This window comes from Myotis davidii, unplaced genomic scaffold, assembly GCF_000327345.1.
Source record: "Myotis davidii unplaced genomic scaffold, ASM32734v1 scaffold73, whole genome shotgun sequence".
NCBI classification, from domain to species: domain Eukaryota; kingdom Metazoa; phylum Chordata; class Mammalia; order Chiroptera; family Vespertilionidae; genus Myotis; species Myotis davidii.
The window spans coordinates 5,413,612-5,424,166 of record NW_006286675.1 but is presented as its reverse complement, the minus strand read 5'-3'; the positions used below and the strand labels follow the sequence as shown (position 1 = coordinate 5,424,166).

The 10,555-nt window shown below is 51.9% G+C and overlaps 1 pseudogene; it reads right to left on the bottom strand.

The window, feature by feature from the left end:
* Nucleotides 1-4,086: 4,086 nt before the first annotated feature.
* LOC102775502 lies at nucleotides 4,087-4,673 on the bottom strand (annotated as a pseudogene).
* Between the last annotated feature and the right edge of the window lie 5,882 nt (nucleotides 4,674-10,555).

Sequence of the window (10,555 nt, the reverse complement as noted above, 5' to 3'; positions counted from 1 at the left end):
GTAGAAATGTCCTGGTTTATGGGACAAGTACTCAGGAACTTGAATCATCTGGAGGCCAGCGTTCCAAGGGTTCCCCACGCTTCAGACCCAGCTCTCTGGCGCCACCTGTTGGAGAACTTCAAATTGTTTTACTGATGGGCACCTTCCCTGCCCGCAAAGAATTTGGGAATAGTCTCACATGTTTTAAAGTTGACATTTACAATATAAATGTTTAAACAGTTGCAAAGGATGTATTGTCCAGGATATTTTAAATATTGACATTGTAAGGTTAAACGGTTTCGTCACTTGTAATTCAGCCAGTGAATCTAAAGATAGTGGTTGAATACCCACTGTCACCCCAATGGGAAGTACACGAACAAGCTCTTCCATATTAATGAGGTTTTACCTTATTTTTCTCTTTGAACTTGTGCTCAATTCTACTGTCCCCACAGTTTTAGCCCAATGTAATATGTCCTTATGCCTAAAAGATTCTGCTGGTCACATCGTCATACTTCTCTGTAGCAAAAACTAGAGATACAAACTGACATTTTAAAAATTAAAATTTTTCTGTGACCATAAGCCACTAAGTGTTTAAAAATGTTATCCTGGAAAGTTTTAATTACAAATATTAGCATGCAGTTGATCAAAACAACATAAATATATGACAAATATTCAGCAAAATATTAGAATGTATTTTATGAGTTGACTGGGTTTCCCCCATTTTGTGTATCAATGGATAAATACTTCTTTTTTCAAGACGGTGTACAGCTTCATCTCGCCCTAGTTCTCATTCTTACAGGCAAAGCACTCAGAAGTCCCGTGACATAAATAAGGAAGAGAATGGAGGGAGTATGGAGCCGTGTCACGCCAGTATTTTAAATCAATAATATTAATCAATAAGAACTGGTTTTTTGCTGCAACTGGGTGACAGGTAAATGAGGGTTTATTATACTAGTTCCTCTGCTTTTGTGTTTGTTTCCATTTTCCTGTACATAGTAAAAGTTAAAGAAATTATGATTAATCTCTATTCGTTGACAAGAAAATTAGACCCTCCTGCAGTTGTGTTGCAAGTGAAAAATGGGAACTATGTACTTAACTGGCTAAAGGATTTATTTCCCAGTCTTTGGAGCCGTTCATCTCTCCAGATCCAGCGCAAGACTTCCAACTGGCCTCTTGTCAGCCTCAGGCAGGCTGGGGCGTTTGCCTTTCTTTCCCAAAGCTAGAAGCTTTCTCTAGGAGTGGGTCCATTTGAAGACGGTGGTGGGTGACCCATTTCCCCAAAGGCCTGGGGAAATGGGTCATGCTGAGAAGGAGAGAAAGATTCCATCTCAGAATACAAGTGCATTCTCTCTCCCCTCCAGCCTCCCCCATGCACCCTGCCCAGAACCTGGCACCTCTCAGTGGAGAGAACAAGGGACCTGCCCAGGGGCATGTGGTGAAGAAGGGTGAGGCTGGAACTATTTCCATCCATCTTTTGCGAGATACTTCATATTAGGAAAGTTTAACTAAAGTGAATTAATTTCTTTTTTTTAAAAAAAATCCTCATCCGAGAATGTGTTTTTGTTGTGTGTGTATGTGTGTGTGTGTGTGTGTGTGTGTGTGTGTTTTAAATTGACTTGAGAGAGAGAGGAGAGAGAATCGTGCATCGGTAGGCACCCCAACTGGGGGTTGAACCCCCAACCTAGGTATGTACTCTGACCTGGAATTGAACCTGCAACCTTTGGGGGTCCGGGAGGGTGTGTCAACCAACTGAACCGCCGGTCCAGAGTGCGAATTAATTTCAGTTAATTAAAAGCAAACAATTAAATGTGATAGTGGAGTGGGGTGGGTGGAGCAAGGGTAGGGGAAACACTATAAAAGACCTTCTTGGGATAACTGGAAATATTTGCATACGGTTTTGTAGATTAAGTAATGGTGTTGCATCCTAACTAAATCACCCGATCTTGAAAACACTGCTGTGGTTGGGTAATAGAATGTCCTTGCTCTGGGGAAATACACACGGAATGGTTTAGGGTTCAAGGCCCATCACATCTGCAACTTCCTCTTTGATGCTCGGAGGGGGACTTGAACGTGCAGAGAGGGGGTCAAAATGCTAAAACGTGGTGAATTCCGTTAAGAAGAGCCAGAGATCTTAAAAGATCAAGTGAGATGCCAACCCCTGCATCAGGCTAGCTGGAGTCAGAGGAATGAGATGGAGCATCCAACCTTAATAGAGGATCAAACCCACAACTTGGTCTATTCAGGACAGGGATGATGCTCTAACCAACTGAGCTACCTGGCCAGGGCAGAAACCTTATTTTCTTTAATTTGGCCTTTTATTTTGATTTTTTTCCCCTTTGACTCAAACTGGCCTCACCCAGCTCCCTGACTCACCCACCTCCCTCTCCCTTGCTTAATCGTTAAGCCTTCAGGACAGTGAGGTTATGGTCAGCCTCCAGTAGTCTTAGAAACAGGACCTGGGTCTATTGACAGCCTTCTCCGTACTGTTCTCACAACTTCGTAACGGAAATTATTTCAAAACGCACTCTGACGCGGCAAACCTGGTCTCTGTCGCCGCCTGGTGGCTATTGCGGGGGGCGCACCCTAGGGTCCGAGTCCTTTCAACTCGCCGCCTCTGGCAGGGGCTTCCCACTTCCCTGAGCAGAGCGTCCCCGGCCGGACAGGTTTGATTTCGCTTCGCAGTTAGGTCCGTCTGGCTTCGTGAGCCACTGCAGGCGCATCTCTTGTGCAACCAAAGTGAAGGCACATTAATCTTGGTGTGAGGGAAGTCAGGATGTCAGGGCTTCCAACCCAGAAGCTTTCTACGACGAGGGAAACTGAGGCCCAGAGAGGGCCGGGGCATCTGGTTTGGGGGGGCGGGGGGCTGAAGGCTCCAAGGGGGTGTGTATTGGGGGTGCCAGTGGTGGCCCTTCTCTCTGGTGACAGCGTGCACTGTCAGAGAAATGAGTGCGACACTGCGGGGCGAGGGGTGTGGGGGGCTCGTGGGCACTCAAAATGCCGACGCCAAGCTCGGACCTCCCAGGAGAGCCGCCCCGTCCAGTGCGGGGACCTCGCCTTTCCAAGCGAGGAGGGTTCCCCCCCTCCCTACCCTGACCCTGCGCCCACCAGCTTCCGGGCTTTCTCAGCAGAGCCAGGGGCTGGAGCGAAAGGGACCGGAGCCGCGGAGCTCTGCCCACAGCGGCTGCCCTAGGGGCCAGGGGTCCACTCCGACCCAACTCTGTCCCCAGGCGGCCTGGCAAGGGGAGTGGTTGCTTTTTAAAACTTTTTTTTTAATTGAGGTAAAATTTACAAAAAGGGAAATGGACAAATCTCATTGTGAACTATGATGAGTTTTTTTTTGTTTGTTTTTGCAGAAGTCCACACATTTTTTCTAGGCCCCACAGGTCTGTTACTCATCTCTGCTCTTGCAGCGCCAGAGCCATCTAACGCAAGCGGTGGCGGCAAGGTCCCGGTAAAGCTGAACACCGAATTAGAGCTCCTACCCTGTAAGCTACTGCCTTTTCCCATTTAAAAACGTAACCACCTTGAAGCCATACAGAATTTGCCAGCCCCATTTCATGAAATCTGACAAAAGCTTGCAACACAATTCCAGGAGGCCCAGACTTCTATGGAACGTGGTTCTAACTTGACATGAGAAATAAGCTCAGACAATGCTTTGCTTCCGGCTGCATTAGTCTCTTTTTATTCTTTTGGCAATTTCTTCCCGTTAACTGCTTCTGTTTGTAGGTGATGACGTCTAAGGAATCCACGTCAAATGTTGGCTCTGCTGTGAGCATGGTCTTCTCCCTTTGCTTCAACTCAGAATTAAGACTTTTGATTCTTGGTTTGGGGTGTTATTTTTTCTCCCCAGTCTCAGAAGTAGTTTCCACTGCAGACAGTCTGTACGCTGTATAGGTAGTAGTGGCCGACCACCCGTCTCTAGCGTCTCCCAGCACACGACACAGGATGCATTTTAAAATGTATTCAACTAAGAGGCATTCTCTCAAATGAGTTCTAATGCATTTTATTTTTAGACAACCTACAGGACATGTTTTTTCTTAAAAACAATGCCTCCGCTCCAAATACATCAAGGTCAAAATAAATGAAGAGCTCACGATACCATCATTCCCATTTGTCGTAGTCCTGGCGTGTGGGTGAAAGGCAGCAGCCAGTTAGGATGACAGGGGATAGATCCAAATTGCCAAATTCGTTAACATTTTCCCACTTCTAAACCATCCTTAAAGAAAACCATACATGGGGTCACACCATCCTCACGGCAGCCCAGCGGAGCCACCGGGCCATCTGGATTCATGTCTTCACAATAAAGAACTGGTAGTTTTTGAAGTTGGCCAGGATGTGCTTGATCTGTTCTGCAGCCCCTGTCATAAAAGGCTTTATTCTTTCTGGTTTTTGCTCATCACGTTTCTCTTTGATTGATTTCATCTCATCTTTGATGTACGTACTTCTTGTAGGCTTCTGGTTTCCTGCAAATGATGGTTCGTGACAACAATATCCACACCAGTGATGACTGTACTTACATACCGTGGCCCACAGGCCTTCATCGGAGGCGTTTCCACCAATCAGCGAGTCATCAATGTTACCCTCTGTCCTACTGACCATCTTCCCCTCTCCCTCCAGGCACAGCCCGTCTGCCATCTCCCGGGTCTTGTAGATATCGGAGAACATCTCACATGGCTGGTGAGGTCCTGGTAGATGATCACGATGGATGGTGGCTGGAAGGAGACGGGCGGCGCTGCCCTAGCAGGAGCACGGAGCTCAGAGGAGTGCGGTGTGTGTGTGCGTGCGTGTGTGCGTGCGTGCGTGCGTGTGTGTGTGTGTGTGTGTGTGTGTGTGTGTGTGTGTGTAGCAGAGGGAGGATAGAAAAGCTATGATGAGTTTTTACACATTTATACCCTGTAACCAATTTTCAGAACAAGGGAGAACATTCCCAGCTCTAAGAAGTCCCTTGTACCCCTTCCCAGTCAATCCCTGACCCCAACCCCAGCCCCTAACAATCACTGATCAGTTTTTTCTCTATGAAGACTTTAGATTCTGACTTTGAGATCCATCCTTTTGTTTTGTTTTTGTTGTTGTTGTTAATCCTCACCAGAAGATATTTTTCCATTGATTTTTAGGGAGAGTGGAAGAGAGAAAGACCAAGAGAAACATTAATGTGAGAGAAATACATCGATTGGTTGCCTCCTGCACACACCTGACTAGGGCCTGGTCCAGGGAGGAGCCTGCAACCAAGGTACCTGCCCTTGACCGGAATCGTACCCAGGATCCTTTGGTCTGCAGGTCAATGCTCTATCTACTGAGCCAAACTGGCTAGAGCCATGTTGCTTTGTGTATTAATAGTTCATTCTTTATTACCCATTGTATGGCTGTATGTACCTTTATCTATTTATCTATGCACTAGCTGTGGGACATTGGGTTATTTCCAGTTTAGGGCAATTCTTAATAGATCTACTGTAAACATTTGTATACAGGTGTTTGTGTAGTTGTGTGTTTTCATTTTATTCAATACCTAGGAGTGGGATTGCTGGGTTGCATAAGTCTACATTTGACTTTAAAAAAAAACAACTACCAAATGGTTTTCCAGAGTGGCTACACCATTTCACACACACAAATACCCTACCCTGTTCCCCGCCCCCGCCCCCCCCACTGCCCTGCCCCAGCAGTATATTAGAGCTCCCATGGCTCCATACTTGGTGTTGTAAGTCTTTTAAATTTCAGCTCCTTCAGTGGGTGTGGAGTTGTCTCAAGAGAGTTTATTGACTAAATCAGAGCGAACACCCAGAGTGTTCCCACTTCCAGGAAGTGCCCTCAGTGTCCCAGTCTTTCCCCACCTTCCAGGCAGAACTTAGGTCCAGGCAGGGGTCCTGGGGCCAGAGTCAGAGCCCAGATGGACAGATGTCTGCCCCATCATGCCTCAGGGGCACGCACCTTCCTAGGCTCCAGTCCTTCCCAGATGCTTCAGGGGGAGGAGCCGGTACTGAGTCCCCAGGTCAAAAGTGATAGGACTGGGTTTCAACCTGGGTCCTCCTATCTGCCCTGTCGGGGAGGGCCTTTTGGAAGGGGGATGTCTGAGCAGGGACTCGAATGATGACAAGGTGGCAGCCCTAGGGAAAGGACTTAACAGGCAGAGGCAAAGGCCTGGAGGTGGGAGCATGCTTGGTACTCAAAGGCAACAGTGAGGAGGCAGTGATGCTGGGGCAGAGAGAAAAGGGAAGAGAGGAAGGTTGGTGAGGTCATGGGCTCAGATGGTGCTTAGTCTGCTTCAGCTGCCATAACAAAGCACCACCGGTTTAACCACAGAAATTTCTTTCCTCACAGTTCTGGCGTCCGGAAGTCCAAAGTCAAGGTGTCAGCAGGTTTGGCTTCTTCTGAGGCCTCTCTTTGGTCTGGAGCGAGCCACCTTCTTGCTGTGTCCTCACGTGGTCTTTCCCGTGTCTGAACACGTCCATGGCCTAATCTCTCCTTATAAGGACACTAGCCCTATTAGAGAGGGCGCATCCATATGCCCTCATGTTAACCTCATCACCTCTTCAGGGACCCTGTCTCCAAATGCTGTCACATTCTCAGGTACAAGGGGTTAGGACTTCCACATATGAATTTGGCGTGTGTGGGTGGGGGGGGGGGGTACAGTGTAGCTCATAACAGATGGCTTTAGCTATCAGGGAGGTGGGGGCCTTCGTGAGTGTTGAGCTAGAAGAGAGGAGCTATGATTTGCATGTTAATAGGATCCCTCTGAGGCCAAACCCAGAAGAGTCTGCAGGAAGTGATGGGGAGAATGGTGAGGGAACCACTGCCATGGGCTGGAAACTGGTAGCTAGACCCGGGTGGTAGGGGACCCAGTCCCTGCACCATGGTCCTCACTGATTGGTCAAGCGTCTTGATCTGGGATGGGGAAGGCAGAAGGGGAGGATCAGGTTCAGATGGGAGGGCCAGGGGGTCGGAGGGGCAGCGGGTGTAGGCACAGAGCAGGTACAGATGGGACAGCGCACAGTGGGGACAGGGATCAGCCTTGTTATGTTTGAGAGGCGGAGCAGCAGGTTTCCCAGAGGAGGGAAGAAAGGATGTGGCTGGAGAAGGAGGAGAAAATGAGGGCGCTGGGGCTGGGCTGAGGGTGCCAGTTCTCCTTGCTTCCAGCCTGGCTCCTTATCCACTAAGTGCCTGTTGTGTGCAGCTTGCCCCTGTGGGTGAGGAAGGAGAGGCCGGGGGCCAGAATCCAGGCCACAGAGGCTGCTGACTCAGGCCTCCTGCTCCTCCGGCCCTTCCTCCTTCCTCCTGGCCGTGGAGCCTGACCCCCTCTTGGACAAACATCTTGTGGCCGTTTCCGCCTCGCCTGCCCGGAGCCCCAGCCTGGCCTGAACAAACACTCGGGACCTGTGCTACTGGCCTCAGCTCTGGGAAAAGCCCGGCCAGGGGCTGTTCAGGTCAACCCCGGGAGAGTGGGAGGGAGGAGGCACGGCCCCCCGCACAGGGGTCTGCGTGGCCTACCTTGGGGGCTCCTCCAGCTTCTGAAGCCGCCAGGCAGCGCAGTGCTGGGGCTTCAGCTTCCCCATCCATAAAATGGGCCTAATTATAACCACCTGAGAGGTAGGTCTCCAAGGGACCTGCCCGAGGGACCATAGTGCTAGAAGGGGCCAGATTTTACCGTCCCTCCTGTGACCTCCCCATTCTTGTTCCCATTCTGAAGTGACCCATGGGACGGCTCCTCCAGTCCTGTTCCTGTCACTTCAGAGCCTCCTGGTGTTCCTGTCAGAAATTAGGAACCAAGCCAAGGGTGGGGGCAGCAGTGGGCAGTCCTGACTACAAAATACGTGAAAGTGGACTTTGAGGCGTGAGCTGCCTGTCCCTGGAGGCGTGAGCAGAGACCGCTGAATGTGGAGGAGGTGACCTCACCAACATTTCCTCAGTATTTGCTCCGAGAGCCCTGTGAAGTGGGCATGCTGGCAGGTTCTGGGGTCAGAAAGACTCAGATACAAACCCTCGCTGGGAGTCCTGACTGGCCCACAATCCAAGCCCCCTCCTTGAGAACTTTGCCAGATAAAGCCTTTCCAGCTGGGGTTTGATTTTGTTCTTGTTTTTCAGGAAGGATCTGGGAGCAGAAACAATGAAATAAATTTTTTTCCCTTCCTAGCAGTTTCTCCTCATCTGAGAGCTGTGGGGCTGGATTCCCACTTTGCTTTCCGGTGTTGGTGTTCCGAGGAGCTGCCAGGAGAGGATGAGTGTGGGCGGGGGAGGTCAGGGGGGGACTGGGTAGGAGGGAGGAGAGCAGGGAGCGGGGAGTGGTCTAGGCAGGGCAAGCATTCGGAAAAGACCTGATGTGCTCCTTTCTGCCTGTGGATCATTGTGCGTGCTGTCCCCCTCCCACCCCAATACCAGGCCCCGTTGGTAGCTCCAGTGCCTCCTTGAAGCAACACCTCCTCCAGGAAGCCCTCCCTCATCCCCCCGCCATGACTGAACTGGTGTCAGCAGCACCTTCCTGCTCTTATTAAGTTATAATCGACCTTCCACTGTGGGCTGGTTGTGTTGGTGTAGGGTCATCTCCACTGCATGAGACTCTGAGCTCCGCACGGGGCCTAAAGATGGCCCTCCGTGGACACCAGCTGAGGAGAGCATGATTGCTCAAGGGTCTTGATCTGGGAGGGGGAAGGCAGAAGGGGAGAGTCAGTTCAGATGGGAGGCCAGGGGATCGGAGGGGCAGCGGGTGTAGGCACAGAGCGGGTGCAGATGGGACAGCGCACAAGGCTGTGAGTTTGGGCAGTGAGTCCTCTGAGCTTGTTTCCTTATCTGTAAAATGCAGATAACAGCACCCCTGGTGAAATTAACTTGAATGGCCCCAGCGCCGGGTCTAAGGGGTGTCCTGCAGGTGTTCTAACCAGCCTAGCAAGGGCGGGGGCTGGGGTTGGCACTGAAGTGGCGGCAGGGTCTCTTGGCTGGAAGGGACAGTGGGTGGAGGCAAAAGCAGAGCCCTGGACCCATAAATCACCTCTAGCCACTCGGCTACGAATGCTAAACTGAGTACGACCACCCCCTTGGCCTCCTCCCAGCATCCTCTACGAGGGGGCCAAGGGTCCTGCAAATGGAAGTGAATTATAGGCAGGGGGGCACTCAGACCTGCTGTAAATCACCGTGTGGCTGCAACGTTTAAGAGCCTTTTCTGAGGCCCCTCACTTAACCTTTCACCCCCTTGCCAATCACGCGGGGACCAGCATTGGGTGGGCATGAGGGGGCCCAGGGGGTCAGAGCTCTGGCTTAGGCGCCCCATGCCCAGGACCCACTGGTGGCCTTGAGGGCCACTGAGGAGAGAGAGACAGGAATGGGGGTGGAGGAAGCAGAGGGAGGCACCGCCCGGGAAAACACCTGCACCCTCTGGGGAGGTGCTGAATAGGAGGGCTGGCTGCGACAGTACCACTCACGTGGGGTATCTCCCCCACCCCCATGCCAAGCGCATGGAACGACAACACCCACCAGCAGCACCTGTTTACACAGCGCTTGTTGTGTGCCTGGCTCTGCCCCGAGTTAATGCTCCACAGCAACTGGGAGAAACTGAGGCACCGAGCAGGGCTGTGACTTGCCCAGAAGTTGTAGAGCTGGGGTTCCACCGACGCTTTCAAAGGGGAGCCTGCGGGTCACCCAGGTGAGTCCAGCGAGAGAAGCTGTGGTGGAGGGGAGAGGCTGGAGTGGGCAGCTCTTCTTGAGTGGACGACCCCGACAGGCAGCGGGCTGCTCTGCGCCCCCATCTCCCATCTGGATGGCCGTCTGGGTGTCTCCATCCAAGCCCCTGGGCCCCACCCCTCCCCCTGGCAGGTGCAGCTGCAAAACTCCACCAGAACCCACGCTCCCCCAGCCCATGGTGGCCTTTGTCCCGTGTTTATCTTTAACGTGAACAATACACATTCTTTGTGGAAACAGAACATTCAGAACAAAGAAAGGAAAAGTCATTCCACCCGCCCCCCACTAAAAGTCATAACCCAGCGAGGCCAGGCCCTGGGGGTGCATGCGGCCCAGTTCTGCCTCTCCTTGGCCTTGTGACCCAGGATGCACCCCTCGGAGGCTGGGCCCTGGGCCTCAGGACCCATCTGCAGCTGCACGGCCTGTCCAAGCCCAGGACCGGGGCTGGAGCTCAGGCCGTGGAAACTCTTGGTTCCCTTTGAGACAGAGGGGGCCCAACTCTGCCCATGGGTGCCCAGGGGGAAGTGAGAATGGAGGGCAGGGATGGGGTGATATGGGTCCAGTAGAAGAAGTGGAAGTAACCCAGCTCTCCCTCCTCTGACAGACCTGCCCGCAGTGGGCCAGCACAGCCCCTGGTTTGGAATGGAGGTGCCAGGGTGGTGCCCCCACCACTCAGCCCACACCATCTATGGGTTTCCTGGAGCCCCGGGCTGTGATGCAGGAAGGAAGGGGTCCCCTGGCTGCCTGCCCAGGAAGCCCCAGCTTCCTCAGACCCCTGGCTTTGACCTGGCCTGGCCAGCCACACCCCTTGAGTGGGTTCCGGGACATGGAGGCTAGGGGAGGGGCACCACATTAGCCCGGTTTTCAGATAGAGACTGAATTAGGACTAGAACCCTTGCCTGTCTCAGCCAGA